The 16,439-nt window shown below is 41.2% G+C and overlaps 1 protein-coding gene across 4 annotated transcripts in view; it reads right to left on the reverse strand.

Moving 5' to 3' along the window:
* The window catches only part of Plcl2 (phospholipase C like 2), a 167,200-nt gene that overhangs the window by 72,263 nt on the left and 78,498 nt on the right, over nucleotides 1-16,439 (reverse strand). Inside the window, exon 1 of one of the 4 annotated variants that reach the window (XM_029471173.2) lies at nucleotides 3,465-3,700. The exons of the other annotated variants lie outside the window; for them this stretch is intronic. The gene's annotated coding sequence lies outside the window, so the exon portion shown is untranslated. Of the gene's footprint in view, nucleotides 1-3,464; nucleotides 3,701-16,439 lie in introns of those variants that run through there. 4 annotated transcript variants of the gene reach the window in all.

The following is a 16,439-nucleotide window of genomic DNA, read 5'->3' on the forward strand; positions in this document are numbered from 1 at the left end:
GTGATGGAAACGGAACCCAGGGCTCTGTGTATGCCAGGCAAGCACTCTGCCACCGAGCTATATCCCCAACCCTAGGGGTGCACCTTTTAAACAGAAGTTTGCATTTTGTGCTTTCCTGCAAAATTCAACACATTCACACTTAAAAGCTAGCTCTCACACTCACTTGTATATTTCAAACCTGTCCTATACAGATACTTTTATTTTTTTAAAAAAAAAAAGGTGAAATGACTGCAAATATCTTTGGATATCTAAGCTTAAAAGACAGAATTGATTTCAGGAAATATATGAAATCTGTGACCAATTTTTAGCAACTTACTATAGTCATAAATAAGGAACAGACTAGACAGGGAGCTGGGCCTGTGTAAAAGACAAAACCACGTAACTATGTAAACATATCCAAAAGCAATTCCGCTTTTCCCACTCTGCATAGCATAGAATTTATTTAAATAAAACCTCTATCTTTAAAAGGTCCCGTTATCCTACCTATATCTGAATTTTAAAGCCATTCTTACGTTTTGATTATCTATACTTCCAAAAGCAATTTGTAGAAGGTAAGTAAACTTAATCTTTAAGTCAGATGGGTACCATTTTCTTCAAAGTTTTCAGATGGAGGTTTTTTGTGATCTGAGATACAAGGCAAGACATAAAACTGTCAAGCAGCGTTTCTTTATAACTATATTGTCAGAATGATAAAGTCCAAAAAGAGGCTGCAGCAACCATATCCGTAAGATGTATTATCATATTTGTTCCAAATCCCTAAAGCAGAGCCTGTATTCTATCTTTTCTATCTTTTTAAGTGAGTTGGCATAAAATCAAATTTGTAATCAGACATGCATAAGGGCATAAAACAAATGTATAAATTTCCTATTTGTCAGAACGAAATGCATCTTTGCCTCAAAAAAGACAATTTTCCTTTAATAAAAGGGCAACATGCAAATTTAGTAAGGGGATTTCATAATCTATAAATTACACCTCAATGTGCTACTGGTAAAATGAAGTCAGAAAGATAAATGGAGGTGTTTATCCACTGCTCCATTAAAGTGCACAGTACTTTCTCAGCATTCCCCATCTTTTATGCCCACTTTCACACTGATTAGTAAATTTCTGCTACCTTCTAACTTGCTACAAAAGACGAATTTCACATTCATGGTTTTCTTTGTTATCAAGGAGAGGACTAAAGAGCAAAGTTCCTTGACTGCATGCACACAGCACATCTATGCATTCACACCAGTGTCTGTGGGACAGGCAGTAGCTTAAACACCATCCTGTGGCTTTACAAGTACTGCCTTCCTTTTTATAACCAGGCTAGGTTCTGACTGGTGACTGCTGGTCACTGAATATCTTGACGTACAGTCATGACAGTCACCTAAATGCAGCCTGAAATAACGGCAGCAAGAACACTCTTCATTAACTCCGTAGCTAGTCTCTTCCCCTCTCTGCTGTTAGCCAAAGCTATCCTGCCTTCTCTATAACAAGACATGATTGAAAACATTCTATTTCTCTTGCCCACTAGCAGACAAAGTCACTAGAAACCAAAGGAGACAACCAGGACGCCTCCTTCCCCGAAGCTCATGTGTTGAAAGGATGATGATCCCTATTCATCAATATTCAGAGACTGAGCTCAAGGAGGTGACTGGACCGTGAGGGATCCGATGCCATGAAAGTATCAGTCCATGTACTGATTCATAAGCACTCGGGGTATCTGAGGCGGGGCCTCCTTAGAAACAGCAGCCCACCGATGATAGCCTGCCCTTGAACAGGCTCCTCCCTGCTCTTGGCTTTCTGGCTGCCTTGAAGTGACTGGCATTTCTACATGTTCCCAATCATGTAATTCCACTTTACAACAGGCTGAGAAAAAAATGAAGACAAGAAACTGTGGACTGAGGCCTCTGACATTATTAACCAAAATAAATACATTCTCTTTAAAGTTGTTCTACTAAGCTTGTTTGGTCTGTGAGAACTTGTGTGTGAACTTGATTCGTACATCATTAGGTGGACCAGATTTCCTGGCTGGCGGAAGCAAGTGGACATGATGCCAAGACAAATACACAGCTGGGTCCCCTAGAGCCAAGGCAAAGGAAGGGAAAGGCAGAAGCACCTGAACAGGAGAGAAAAAGAGCTCAAATGAGGTGGTAGAAGACCACTCCTCCTCTAACCACCTGACTCCTGGAGTCTACCCTTCGCTGTTTAGCTCAACTCAGCCTTCACTCTTCAATCCAACTGTGATTCAGCCCTGCCTAGGCCACAGCAGAGTTGGAATCAATCTTGTATGTGTCTTTTACTACAAGTTGGGCTACACTGAATACTGGAAAGGACTCAAACTATATGCACCATACATACAGTTTTTATTACTATTATTTTATTTTAATTACAAAGAAACTAAGTGGATCTGACACCCATCACCTAAAATTAGAGAAAAAGAACAGAACCTTCTGCTGAATTGGAAATGTCTCAAATAGTTTTAATTTTTTTTTTAAACTTTTTTAGAGCTGGCTGATCTACACACTCATCACCTAACACTTCAGAATGGAGAAAACAACAAGTATGAGAACTTGGTCTAATGATGAATCTGTGCTGCTCCAGGGCACTTACTAACAGTAAGGGCAAGAGCATAGGAAATGACTTGGGCTAGGAAGTCTTTAGGAAAGGCTTCCTAAAGAGTTTACCCTCCTTAACAACCTTGAGAATTAGTATTTGTTTTATGAAGAACCATGAAAAATGCTTAAGGATTCTATTCGACACAAATGAAAGCTTATTTACAGAATAACAATTTTGTACCAAGAATCATGAAGGGGCCCATGGCTCTGGCCACATATGTGGCAGAGGATGGCCTTGTTGGACATCAGTATAAGGATCGGCCCTTGGGCCTGAGGGTGTTCAAGGCCCCAGTGTAGGGGAATGCCAGAGTGAGAAGACAGGAGTGGGTAGGTGGGGGAGCACCCTCATAGAGAGAGGCAGGGGAAAGGGGGATGGGATAGGCAGTTTCCAAAGGGGATACCTGGAAAGGGGAAAACATCTGAAATGTAAATAAAGAAAATATCCAACAAAAGTTAGTAGAGAGTTGTTACCAAAATTAGAAGGCCATCTGTGATATTTAAGCAGTAGCAATTTCATAATGGGCAAGAGCTCATAAGTCCTCCCCTGAGATGAGGAGGGAACAGATAGGTGGGCCTCATTTCTCCTGCTGGGAAGCAAGTGGTAGGCACTGATGCCTACCACTAGAAAAGAGCCCGAGCTGGGTGTAGCAGTTTATCCACAGACAGCATGCTTATTATACCTGTTACACGTCCCTACCTTTCCAAGTGATTCGTTACACAATAGAAGGTTGACTGTTCCCTGATGGATATCATGCAAAACAAACAAACAAACATACCCTAACAAAACTAGAAAGAACTTGGGTCTATTAAACAGCCACAGTTCAGTTACAATAATTCTGAATTGGTCATGGCAGCCTGGAAGATTACCTTGTAGTGTTTTATCGCATATCTTCAAACTTTTGATGTAGTTGCTAAGATTGGAAAGGGAAGGAAGAAGATCCGGGGCAAAGCAGTCAGTCCACAGGTCATTTGACAAATCAGATGAAGTGCAGAAATATAGAACAATTTGAGCAAAGGCCAGGTACAGTCAAAAACTGATTCTGGTTCATGAGTCAGCATTCTTATTTCCAAGAATAACTTCCAAGACAGTTACATGGCCCAGAGAGTTAGAGACCTTGAATATCTTCATCAAATCCCTCCCTTCCTGAGCACAAGGAGCCCTGCAGAAGAGGAAGCAGAAAGAGTGCAAAAGCCAGAGGGGTTGGAGGACACCCAGAAAACAGGGCCCTCTAAATCAACAGGGTTGTTAGGCCTCAAACTAGAGGGCTGAGGTGTGGATTTAGCATATCAAGGCAGACCTGTCTGCCAAGTACTCACAGTATCCCGCAGTTCCTACCTGTTACTAGGTTCTCCTGGCTGGCATAGTTCCCCCCCCACCCTGACCTTTGCAGCGCAGGGTCTGGGCTACCTTTTCCCCAACTGCCCTACCCTATATAATCCAACCACTTTGGTTACCTGATGTTTTCATCTAGTCTCTTGGACTGTCTCTTGGTCCAGGCTGTCCCTCTCGGTTGGCAGCTGCTCTCCCCACTGCCTCACATGGTGTGGGGGTCACGTCCACCCTGGACTCTCTCCAAGTCCTGCCTCTAACTATGCTCTCTCTTTTATCTACAATAAACTTTCTTCTCCACCATATCTAGGAGCAGTCATGTCCTTTCCTTTCTCTTTCTTAGTTCTTCATTCACCAATGTCCTGGAACTTTTAAAAATTACATCAAGCAGAGTCAAACACAAAGAACTAGCTATATGAGAGCCAAACAACTTAAACTCTACTAAGAGAGAGCAACAGGAGTAAAAAATTACATACAGAGAAGGATAAATAATTACAGTTCATATGGATTAGAGATAATCTTTATAATGAGCCATACGCTGTCTTCTTGAGGAGAGCTTGCAAATGCAAGACAGTTGTATAGGAGCGATTCTTCTTTTCAAGGACTGTAGTCTTTGAAGTACTCTGAGGGGTTTTTTGTTTTTGTTTTCTTTTTTTAAAAAAAAAAAGGTGTTCCTGAGCAGGTGTCAGGATTCCCAGCTCACTTCACTAGTTCAAAAAGACTGGCCCCATTCACGAAGAGCTGGGTAAGCCCATCTTCCACTTCATCTGGAATGTTTAGAACCTACTGGCACATGATTTACAGGGTGAACAGAAAGATTATCAACTCCCTAGGAGAGCATGAAAAACTTATTAAACATTAGAGTGAAGGCAAAGGATGTTTTATAGGATTATAAAGAAAATTTAATAGTATCAAAAAGAAAGAAAAGGAGGGAGCAAAAAGAAGGTTGAAGAAAACCAAAGTACATAGATCAGTGATGTAAATAGCATTTTAGTAATAAAACTAACAAAACCAATCCGAAAAAACTCTGACAGCTGCAAAATGTTTTTCTTTGTACCAAGGTAGAACAATGAGTTCACTAACTTATCCTTTATATTTTAACAATTGCCCACAGAACTGCTACAGGCTCCAGTGTGAGCGAATACTACATGATCAGTGTGCCTCCGTTTTCCTACAAGTCCAACAGGCCTCAAAGCAATTCCTCCTAAGCTATGTAATACAGCGAATGCACAGAGACCTTAGAATGAAATCAGTTCACACTTGAGAGGAACTTCAAATGCTGCTTGGGATTTTACATAGCCTACATCATTAGATCCTGTGAAATTTATTCCAGGCTGAGGTGAGTTCTTCATAGTAGAAAAGCAAAGCAAAATGCCACTGTAAATACATAGCTGTGGCTGTCATGGTCTAATCACTGAAGTCTGCTGACAGTTACTGTCTCAGAAGGAACAGTCCGCACATGACTTTCTCTGGACAGAATGAAGGCAACCACACAGCCTTTGGGCACAACTAGGGGTGTAAGGCCAAGATGCACTAAGTGTCCTCGGCAGCCAGAGGCCCTCTCAGTACACTTCCCACGGCAGCATTTCCACAGCTCCTCCAGGGGACAAGAAAGCAAACCATTTCCTGGAGCCTTGTGTTAATTTCATCCATTTAATTACTGAGTCTATGCTACTGCACATAGAATTTATTCTCAACACTTTAATTCTATATAAATAACCACATATTAAAAATGCAAATGTGAAGCAAAGATCATCATAAAATCCCAATGACCTCATGCAAAGCCGTCTGTGACCAGAGTTCTTCAGATCACTGCTTCTATTTCATATTCATGCCAATTCTAGTGCAGATACTACAGTATTCAGCTCTAAGGATAGAAAGCAAATTGCCGATTTCTGTGAAATGATGCTTTCAAGGTCAGGTTTCTGAAAGCAACCAAATCACTTGCTGTGATGGGTTACACTCCCTTAAAACTGTGAGTTCTAAAGCTATGAAATCAAAGGCTGTGATAAATGAATGGCACTTTCATGTCAATAGTGTCTTTTAGTGACACATTTCACCACTGCTGAGATATTTATTTATTCAAAGTAAATTTACATAACTATGACTTATATATGTATCTACTATAAATTGCAATAAAGTTCATTGCTTTGTGTACAGTAATGAAAAACTTAATAGTAAAAGCTCAGGGCTCCTATAAATTAGACTTTAATCCCAGGGAAAAATATTGATGCTAAGGTATTTTAGTTTATGACCTATAACGGTACCTAAGTGGCCCCAAATCTGACGTGGAAACTATAGCTGTGTGTCACATGGCTGGTAATTCCTTTTGTTTTCTGCTTGTTTTTTCTTTTGTTTTTGACAGAGGCTCTCGACATAACCCTGGATGTGCTGGAATTCACTATGTAGACCAGCCTGGCCTTAAGCTCACTGAGATCCACCTGCGTCTGACTCCTAAGTGCTGAGCGGGGTATGCCACCATGCCTAGTTGGCAATTTCATGTACAGCATCTTATTACAGAGCCTGATGGCTTGTATACCACGGAGATATTCAGAGATGTACTCACATAACTAACAGCTGAGAACTTTCTAGCAAATCGCATTTGGCCTGAAGAGGCATGCAAGCCGATCACATAATGTGAATGCTTCCTTCCATGCACGACCAGTTTTAAGAGCACTGTCTCCACCATTACATTTTCTCTCCTAAGCTGTGGTGGTTCTCCATTATTTCAAAGATAATTACGAAGAATGATTTAGTCTTCTTCTCTTTTACATCCTGAGTACTGCATTGCTCGGGGCTGAAGAAAATGGAACAGCAAAGCAGTAGTTAGCAGTTAGGAGGAAAGCTCATGCCCTAGGCCAGATGATCAAACACAGTGAGTGATCAACAGCAACTCTTTGAATCAGAGATTTTAATGAATCTACAACATTTTTTAAATTAAATTTTCAGGAAAGCTGCCTATGATGGTTTGAATGAGAACGGCACCCACAGGCACATATGTTTGAATGTTTAGTGTCCAGTTGATGGAACTGTTTTAGGAGGATTAGAAGGCATGTCCTGGTTGGAAGAGGTATGCCACTGGGGGTGGGCTCCGAGGTTTCCAAAGCCCAAACCAGACCCACTGTCACTTTCTCTGCCTCCTGTGCAGATGCTCCCCAGCACCATGTCTGCCTGCCATGATGGTCATGGGCTCACCCTCTGACACGAAGCAGCCCCCAATTCAAGGTTTTCTTTTGTAAGTTTCCTTGATTATGGTGTCCCTTCACAAGGACAGAAAAGTTACTCAGACAATGCCCCATAATTATATTATGAACTCACAATTATTTAAGTTTTCAATCTTACAGGGAAAAAAAAAACTTTTGGGAGGCCTTTTAAAATCCAATGGTTAGCATCCATAAGAAATTTCTGTATGTATGAAGGTAACAGATCAGGAAAAAAAGACCTAAAATAATGAACCATATCAAAGACAAACTCAGCTCTCTGTAAAATATTCTTTTAAGTTCCAAACACTAGCCCAGTCTCAGTTCTATTATCTCTTCTCTATAGACTCTACGGTATTTATCACTTCTACTCGGCAATTCAACATTTAATGATAGCCTGATTCAGTGCTCTGACCGTTTTATGTGGGTTAGTCTTATCTCAAGTAGAAGGTATTTAAAAATCAAAAACAAACAAACATGCTCTGTTTTAGATTTTAGATTGCCATAACTAGATCAATGTTGGCAGCCAGACAAGAACTCCTTCTATGGAACTGGCAATTTCAATAAAGCCTATCCCAGGCTTGGAATTCCCAAGAAAACACCCAAAATCTAAACAAGTTCAACTCTAACACTCTCTCTCTCTCTCTCTCTCTCTCTCTGTGTGTGTGTGTGTGTATGTGTGTGTATATGTGTTTGTATGTATGTATGTGTGTGTATGTGTTTATGTGTATATGTGTGTGTGTGCATGCACGTGCACATGCATGCGCAGAAATTAGAGAACAATCTGTGGTAGTCATCCCTCCAGCCTTATTTTTTTATAACAGGTATCAAAATCAGTCAATCAATCAATCAATCAATCAATCATAGTGCTATAGCAATACTGGCAATATTCAAACAACACTGGTTACAAAAAAGCCACAATGAAATCTGCTAATTTATTTTTCAGTAATAGCATCTTCTACTCTATAAGCTGGATGTATAAACTACATCTCTAGGAACTTTTTCAGTTCTTGTAAAAACAAACTTACTTTGTCTTCTGTCTCTGCCTCTGGCTGTGCTCTCTCTCATATCAAGAATAAACCTTCTCACCAGCCAATGCCTAGGAGCAGTCATGGCCTCAGTTCCCTTTCAGTCACTCTGCCCAGGTACTATGCTCTCAATGGTCCTATTACAGGAGTATGAGCTTGAGGTCTGTTGATACAGAAGTGACTCTGCCCATAGGTATATGGTAAGACCTGGTAAGCCTGGGATAGAAGACAAGACGAACAAGTAGAGCAGATCCAAGTGCATGTGATAAGAGACTTGCCTTCAAGAAGGCTTGAGTAGCAACACCTATGGCGTGGAAATACTGTATACGACTTCTAGCCCTATACTACTTCATGACGTCATTAAAATGTTAATATGGAAATTACTATTTCTACCAAGTCTTAAGTAGTATTCATGTACTGACACTGAACTAAGCATTTTGCTTCTTTCTAATCCTCAGAACAACCCCAGGGCACGTATGTTCTCCTTAATGTAACAAGTAAGGGGGCTATAGCCTTGTGAGGCAGAGAAATGAATTCAGACCCTCAACAGGTCTGTGTGACATCAAGCCCTCCATCACTCTACAGCACTGTTGCTCTCTAGGCTCCCAGAATCTGAAACCCAGAGCTGGAAGTACAACACTGTCTGTCAAGGGCCTACTGCTACATCCTGTACCTAGCTGCTAACAGGCTTCCTAATGCTTGTCAGTAGTTTGTACTCCTGGATAGCCCAACTCTTCTGAAACACAAGCTATTTCCTGCAATTAAATGTTAAGGTTAATTGGCTACCCCCTGGCCTACTTACCTATCTTTTATCATTCTTTGTTCCATCCTCATATGCCTTAATCGAGCATAATTTGCTCCAGTATAGAAACTAGCTGTCCCACCATGCATTCCAACCTAGACTACTCTACCCAGCAAAACTCTCAATCACCATAGATGGAGAATACAAGACATTGAGAGAGCAATTCTCAACTTCATATGGGAAAACAAATAACTCAGGATAGCTAAAACAATCCTAAACAATAAAAGAACTTCTAGAGGTATCACTATCCCTGATCTCAAGCTGTACTACAGAGCAATCATAATAAAAATGCATAGTACTGGTATAAGAGCAGACAGGTTGATCAATGGAATCGAATCAAAGACCCTGAAATAAACCCACACATCTATGGATGCTTGATTTTTGACAAAGAAGGAAAAACTATACAATGGAAAACAGAAAGTATCTTCAACAAATGGATGTCTGAATGTAGAATGCAAATAGATCTATATCTGTCACCATGCACAAAACTTAAGTCCAAGTGGATAAAAGGTTTCAACATAAAACCAGATACAATAAATCTAATAGAAACAGAAAGTGGAGACTAGCTTGAACTCATTCACACAGGAGACAAATTCCTGAACAGAACATCAATGGCTCCATCTCTAAGATCAGCGATTAATAAGTGGGACCTAATGAAACTGAAAAGCTTCTGTAAGGCAAAGGACATTGTCAACAGGACAAAGCAGCAGCCGACAGATTGAGAAAAGATTTTCACCAACCCTACATCTGACAGAGAATTAATATTTAAAATTTATAAAGAACTCAAGAAGTTACACACCAATAATCCAACAGAGAAATTCTCAACAGAGGAAGCTAGAATGGCTAAAAGAAAAAAAAACCACTTAAAAAATGTTCAAAGTCCTTAGTCATTAGGGAAATGCCAATCAAAACAACCCTGAGGTTTCATCTAACACCAGTCAGAATGGTTAAGATCAAAAACTCAAGAAACGGCACATGTTGGTGAGGATATGGAGCATTACTGGCGGAAGTGAAAACTTGTACAACCACTTTGGAAATCAACTTGGTGGTTTCTTAGAAGACTGGGAATAGTTCTACTTCAAGACCCAGCTATACCACTCTTGGGCATATACCCAAAAGATGCCCCACTATACCACGGGGACACTTGCTCAACTATGTTCCTAACACTCAGAAATTGGAAACAACTTAAATGTTCCTCAACCAAAGAATGGATGAAGAAACCATACAGGCAAATGGATGGAATTTGAGAATATCATCTTGAATAAAGTAACCCAGACCCAAACGGACACGCATGGTATGTACCCACTTATAAGTGGCTATTAGCCATAAAATACAGGATACCTATACTATTCTTCACAGACCCAAAGAAACTAAACAAGAAGGAAGTCCCAAGCAGGATGTGTGAATGTTTCTTAGAAGGATGAATAAAACAGTTATAAGAGGCAGGAGGAGGGAGTGAACTGGGGGGGGGGGGTGACAGGGCAGGAGGGGGGCTCAGAATCAGGTGTGGGGAAGGACAGGAGGGATGGCTAGATGGCCATGAAAATGAATGGAAATCTGGAACTGATCAGAATGAGGAGGTGGGGGCTTCTCCAGGATGAGACAGAGACCTGGGATAAAGGAGGCTCCCAAAAATCAATGGGGGTGACCTTAGCTGTGACTCACTACATTGGAGATATGGAACCTGAAAAGGCAGTCAGGTAGGAACCCAGTGGAGCAATAGAGACACCAACCCACCTACAAAACTTTTAACCCAAAATTTATCTGTCTATAAGAAATGTAGGCAGCTGGGCGTGGTGGCTCATGCCTTTAATCCCAGCACTTGGGAGGCAGAGGCAGGCTGATTTCTGAGTTTGAGGCCAGGCTGGTCTACAGAGTGAGTTCCAGGACAGCCAGGACTACACAGAGAAACCCTGTCTCAATAAAACAAACAAACAAACAAACAAGAAATGCAGGCACATGGGATGGAGCAGAGACTGAGGTAATAACCAACCAATAATGAGCCCAACTAGAGCATGGGCAAGCCCCAATCCCTGACACCATTAATGAAATTCTGTTATGCTTGCAGACAGGTGTCAAGTGTGGCTGTCCTCTGAGAGGCTTTACCCAGCAGCTGACTCAGATGGATGCAGAGGAATATAATGTATAAACACATACATATATGCATATAACAATAATATATGCATGAGTTAAAAAAAGAGCAAGTAGGGGCACATACGAGTATTTGGAAGGGGAAAGACAAGGGAGGAAATGATGTGATCATATCATCTCAAAATAAGAAAATAATTAAAATATTCTTATAGTTGTTGTTTGTATGGTATATCTTTTTCTATCCTTTTATATTTAAATTATTTGTCCTTCTGAAGCTAAATTTTAGCAAAGAATAGGAACATTTCCATGTATACCCATCATTATTTTCTGTGACTTTGATTAGACTGTTCCATTCCTTCATATTTTACTGTTGTCTTGGGCAGTGGGATTTATATACCTGCCATTTAGCCTTCTCCATATGCATCTTATCTTTTGATTCCTTCATTTGAAGTATGTCTGCAGTCCTCCATTAGCTTTCCCCAAAGGTAACTTTGGAGTTAGATCCTTAGGAAAACAGAAGGGAGAGTAAGAGTGCCAGGGCAGGCGGCAAACACAAAGAAATGCAGTGCAGAGAGACGACTGTGTGATGACATGGAGGGGACCTGGAGTAGAATAAGATGAAGCTGATGAGAAAGGCCAGATTTTGAGGTGTGGGCAGGCCATTCTCAGTGCCAGAGGAGGAGAGAAGGCCTTGTTTGCTTCACAACTTGAAGATTCATCAGCCCATTTGTATAGGTACTTCTCTTGTTTACACCTTGATACTTTCATAAGCTTGAACTAAATGATAAACAATACCTAAATGTTAGTTTGTCGACCTGCCTGGACAACTGCATGGAAAGAAAGACGACCACTTCAAGAATGACCAACTGAGACTACGGAGAAGGTGATGTTTTTAAAAATAGGCTTAAAATAGTTACACCTACTTCAAGTGTTTTACTTATTGTAGCTCAAAATGTTTTAATTATTTTAAAAAGCTTTAAAATTGTCGTTAAGTTCAATGTGTCCGTTTCTGTATTTGTCACTGACACAACAAACCCAGTGTGTTTGCTGACGTGGTAGAGATACACATTCACTTGTACCCTCCTGGCATGGAGCATCAAAACACTCTAGCTTTATATCATATCTATGGCAAGTTGCCTGTTTTGTTAAATTAAAAGCTATACTTGGGTTAAGAAATCAATAAAAATGTCAATGCCTACATGGCAGAAGCCCAGAACACCCAAGAGACCGGTACAGAGCATTTGCAAAGCAGAATGAAGCCAATTTGGACTGCAAAATGTCCAGTTCCGCCATTTCCTTGAGCTGTGGGATACCTTTTCAAAGCCACAAGGCTCTTTGAAATTAATCAGCTAACCAAACCAAAATTAAAAGCGGTTTTACAAAGATCAAGTCTCATCATTTATGAATTTTAAATGGTACATGCAACCAGTGACTAAAACAGTTTAATTGCTTCAGTGAGATCACCATTTCCAGCCCCAATGCTTTAAATCCCAGCTTTTAAATTATTGGTAACAAATACACAATTAATTCATGGGGCACATGCAATTCATTCTAAATATAGCTTTCTAAGCCTGCCCCATACTTTAAATATCACAGCCCTATTAATAGGCTACATACCATTTTGTTCCAACTATAAAACCCAAAAGCTTGGGTAATCCTACAGAATACATGCTGCGAACTTTAATTCTGGGTCCTGAAACTAAAAAGGCTCTGTATTATTATACTTCAGAAATTAGTGTGAAAATGAAACACAGGTGTTTACAAAGCATATGTAGGTTTTATATACAAGTACTATAATGTAAATTTAAAATGTCACATTTAATTCTACTGTATTTTATTTCATTAAAACATTTCAGAAAACAAAGGACAAAATTCCGAGTCTACTTGCAAACTAACCACCAAAACCCCAACACAATGCCGTCTTTATTCGTAAATCAGGATGTCACGACTGACTAACACCCACCTCTAAGCAGTACTGTGATCTGAGGTTGAAAGCTGACCTTTCCACACCTCCACACTGGCTTATTAAAGCTGGGGTTTAAGCAAATAGGGAAAGAACTGGTGCGAGGCAGAAGGCTCCTTGAAGGAGTAAGGGGTCCAAAAGGGTCTCTGGCGTATAATGATATATAAATACGGACAGTAGATAGATATTTGTAGATGGTAACACCTAAAGGCGACACTTTATGACTGAAAAGTAGATATTCATAAATATGCTGCAACGGTAAAAACACTGGAAATTCAGGTATACAATCGAGTCTAAGCCCCTGGATAGGTCCATCCTCTGGCTGGCAAGCAGGCTGGACACTTCATGAAGGTAGATAGAACCTGGTCCAAGTTGTCCCTTCCAGGCCTGGAATCCATCTACAGCTGCTTCCCAGGTCTGGGTTAGTCTCATGGTCTGTAACCAAGTGGGCAGGCTGTATGGAGCACTGTAAATCAGCCACTAGGATGGCTTCGTGTTTATCTTGTGAGAGTGCTGCAGTCAGTCCCTCCTCCCCTTGCCCATCTGTGGGTATGGCCCTTAACTAAATCCTAGCCCACTCAACTAGAATGGAGACTGACCCCAGCTGCTAGATGGAGTTTGTCTTTGGTTGGCACAGAACTTGTGGGGAGCACAAAGTGGCTACTTCTTGGCTATACAGAGTCCGGCTCTCCTGTGACTCCTGTGAGGCACAGTACGGCCAGCAATGGCCTGAGTGCACTGCCCTCCTTTGGAGGTTTTAATTAAGATCCTTCCTTCTCAGCTAGGACACAGGCTGGATTTCCTAGATATCTCAGGAAAATTTGTTGGTACTGCCCACAGGTGGGCCAGGGTGACATAAAGGAGAGCTGTTACCTCTGATGTGATAATGGAGGCATGCATGAACACCATATGGGCAGGCAGTGGTGACACCACTTCACAAAGGGACTGTGTTAGGAAGGGGCGTTGGAGATTGTGTATGAGCTCATGGATATAAAACAAAACATTGAGGGGACACAGAAGCTGAAGAAACTGCTGGATGGGCTGACCCAGCTGACTTCCTCATAGACCACCCCGTGTCCCTGTCCTTTTCATAAGCAAGTGTACTGTACTTCCATTTTAGGTCAAGTATAAATGTATTACAGACAAATGACATCATTATATTGTGCCATCACTGACAACCAAGGTCTCTCCTACATCTGCCGTCACCCCAAAATTAACTTCCAAATTCAGAAATCCTTTGCAAGGTTAGTCTGTGGTTTATGACATAGAGATATGCATCAAAATTTAAATTAGCAAAAAGGCTTTCTTTTAATCTAATTTCATGCATTTTCTCCCCTCTCGCAATCCAAGCATGATGTAAAATTTACTCAGGTTTATTAGAAGCTATAATGGCTAAACAGAAATCACATTTTGTCTCTGGAAAAAGCGAGAGTTTTAGCTGAATCATGTTTTATTCCAATTATAAATTCTTAAAACCAATTTAGTTGTGCTTTTTGGAAGCACTGCTGTAGAATAGTTTTTAATTTAATAAGATTATAACAAGAATAAGCTAGGACTAAGAGTTTGAGAAAAATCAGTCCTCTGTATTGTTATCAGCTCTTGCAGCCCATTATGGCCTGACAAAATTAGAAGGTTCTTTGATCTAGGAAATATAATGGACTTTCTTTAAAATTAGTCTGCTTTTATAAATTAAGAAAGAGGAAAGTTCCTGAGAAAATAAAGTGTGGAGAGTAAAATCATGATGGAGAAAAATCTACACTAGCTCATAGTACTTAAGAGATCAGCAGGATAGAGCTCACATGAGGTTCTCCAAGCCACACAGTGGGTCAGGAAGCTCTGCCCATCTCCCCTTCTCAGGGATGGTTGAGGTTGGACCACTTATACACTCAGGTCTTCATAAGCACTCCGTTCCTTATAGATGTCTCAGCTCTGGGAAACAGGAGCTGTCACCCACATTTCAGAGGCGAAACAACTGATCCTGGCAGATAAGCTTATCCAGACCCCTGATCAGCTCCATGCGGCAGATGACTGGGTCTCCTGCAGTCCTCCCCCGTCTGCTGACTACCTTCTAGGTGATACCCATCTGGCTCTAGCAACAGATGCTAGCCAGGCTGGGAGAAGGGCAAAGTGGAGTGGGTTTCTTGTTCCTCTCCCTGCAAGAAGGTAGGACAGGGTCACCAGTAGAGGCTGCATGCCCCTCTGGGTCCCTATGACTCCTGATCTCTGGTACCATCTGCTCTTTATGACTCTATCATGGGATGGTGTGGGCGAATTTTCTACAGTTTACAACCTCTGGTGGCTTCCAGACCCATATAACCCCTTGGTTCTTCCACAACTGTACATTTCCCTTGATGACGTACTCTGTGTTTTTAATGCTGTTTTTCTAGTTGGGTCCCCGCCATGGCTAAGTGTTCAAAGCTCTAGCTGCCAGGTGCAAGGTCAGGTCCTGAAGCTGGTTTGTCTGTCCTCCACAGAGGTCTCCACCAACACAGCCATTCCGACTTCAGTTCTGCCGGGTACCCTCTTACTAGCTGCACGGTGTTAGGAGAACCTGTCTCAAAGCATTAACTACCAATTTCATAAAGGAGAACAATAACTGCACTGTGGGTTTTATGAAGACAGGAAGGAAATAATAAAAGTGAAAACACAGGAGAGGTTTGACTGCACTAAGACCTGGTCCTGGTTTTCTTCCTATTGCTATGATAAAAGGTTTGATTTCAGCTTACAGTTTATAGTTCACCATGTAGGGAAGTTGCCCAGGAACTTAGAAGCAGGAACTGAAGCAATGATCATGTAGAAGCCCTGACATGATTACTCAGCTTGCTTTCTTTTATCCAACTCAGGACAACCTGTACGTGGATGGCGCCATAAGAATGCAGGACACCTCCCACCCGACAACAACAATTCATCAAAGCCCCACTCGTCATCCTTTTCCATAACGCCTTGGTGACAACGGCTGCTGGATGCCTCTGACTTCAGGTTTTCTATCAGCAGTGTGACCAGCCCTGAGCGCAGAATGAAGTAATGGTGCTATTGTCTGGGCCTGCGGTCTAGTGTCAAGCAAAACAACACGAAAGAGTCCCTAAAATCTTGATGTTCTGAATGTGTAGGTGTGACCAACTCGGTTCACTTCTTCCTCTCCTTCCTCCTCCTCCTCCTCTTCCTCCCTGCAATGTGTCTTGTGAGAGCCTGATCAGAGTTCTTTCCTCCATCCACATTTTCAGCAGAGTGAGTCTCACATTCATATACCAAACATTATCACACAGGGTGCTCCCCACACCCACCCGATACCACATCCTTGTTATTTGTAGTCTGTCTCCAGCACCTGGAGCCCTTAGTGCCAGCACTACTAATTTTATCATGCGAAGAAAAAAGAAGCTATTTAATCATGATTTTTCATAATAAAGGGTTAAAAGACTTATAAATCT

The sequence above is a fragment of the Mus caroli genome, unplaced genomic scaffold (assembly GCF_978045245.1).
Source record: "Mus caroli unplaced genomic scaffold, Mus_caroli_1 scaffold_18, whole genome shotgun sequence".
Taxonomy (NCBI): domain Eukaryota; kingdom Metazoa; phylum Chordata; class Mammalia; order Rodentia; family Muridae; genus Mus; species Mus caroli.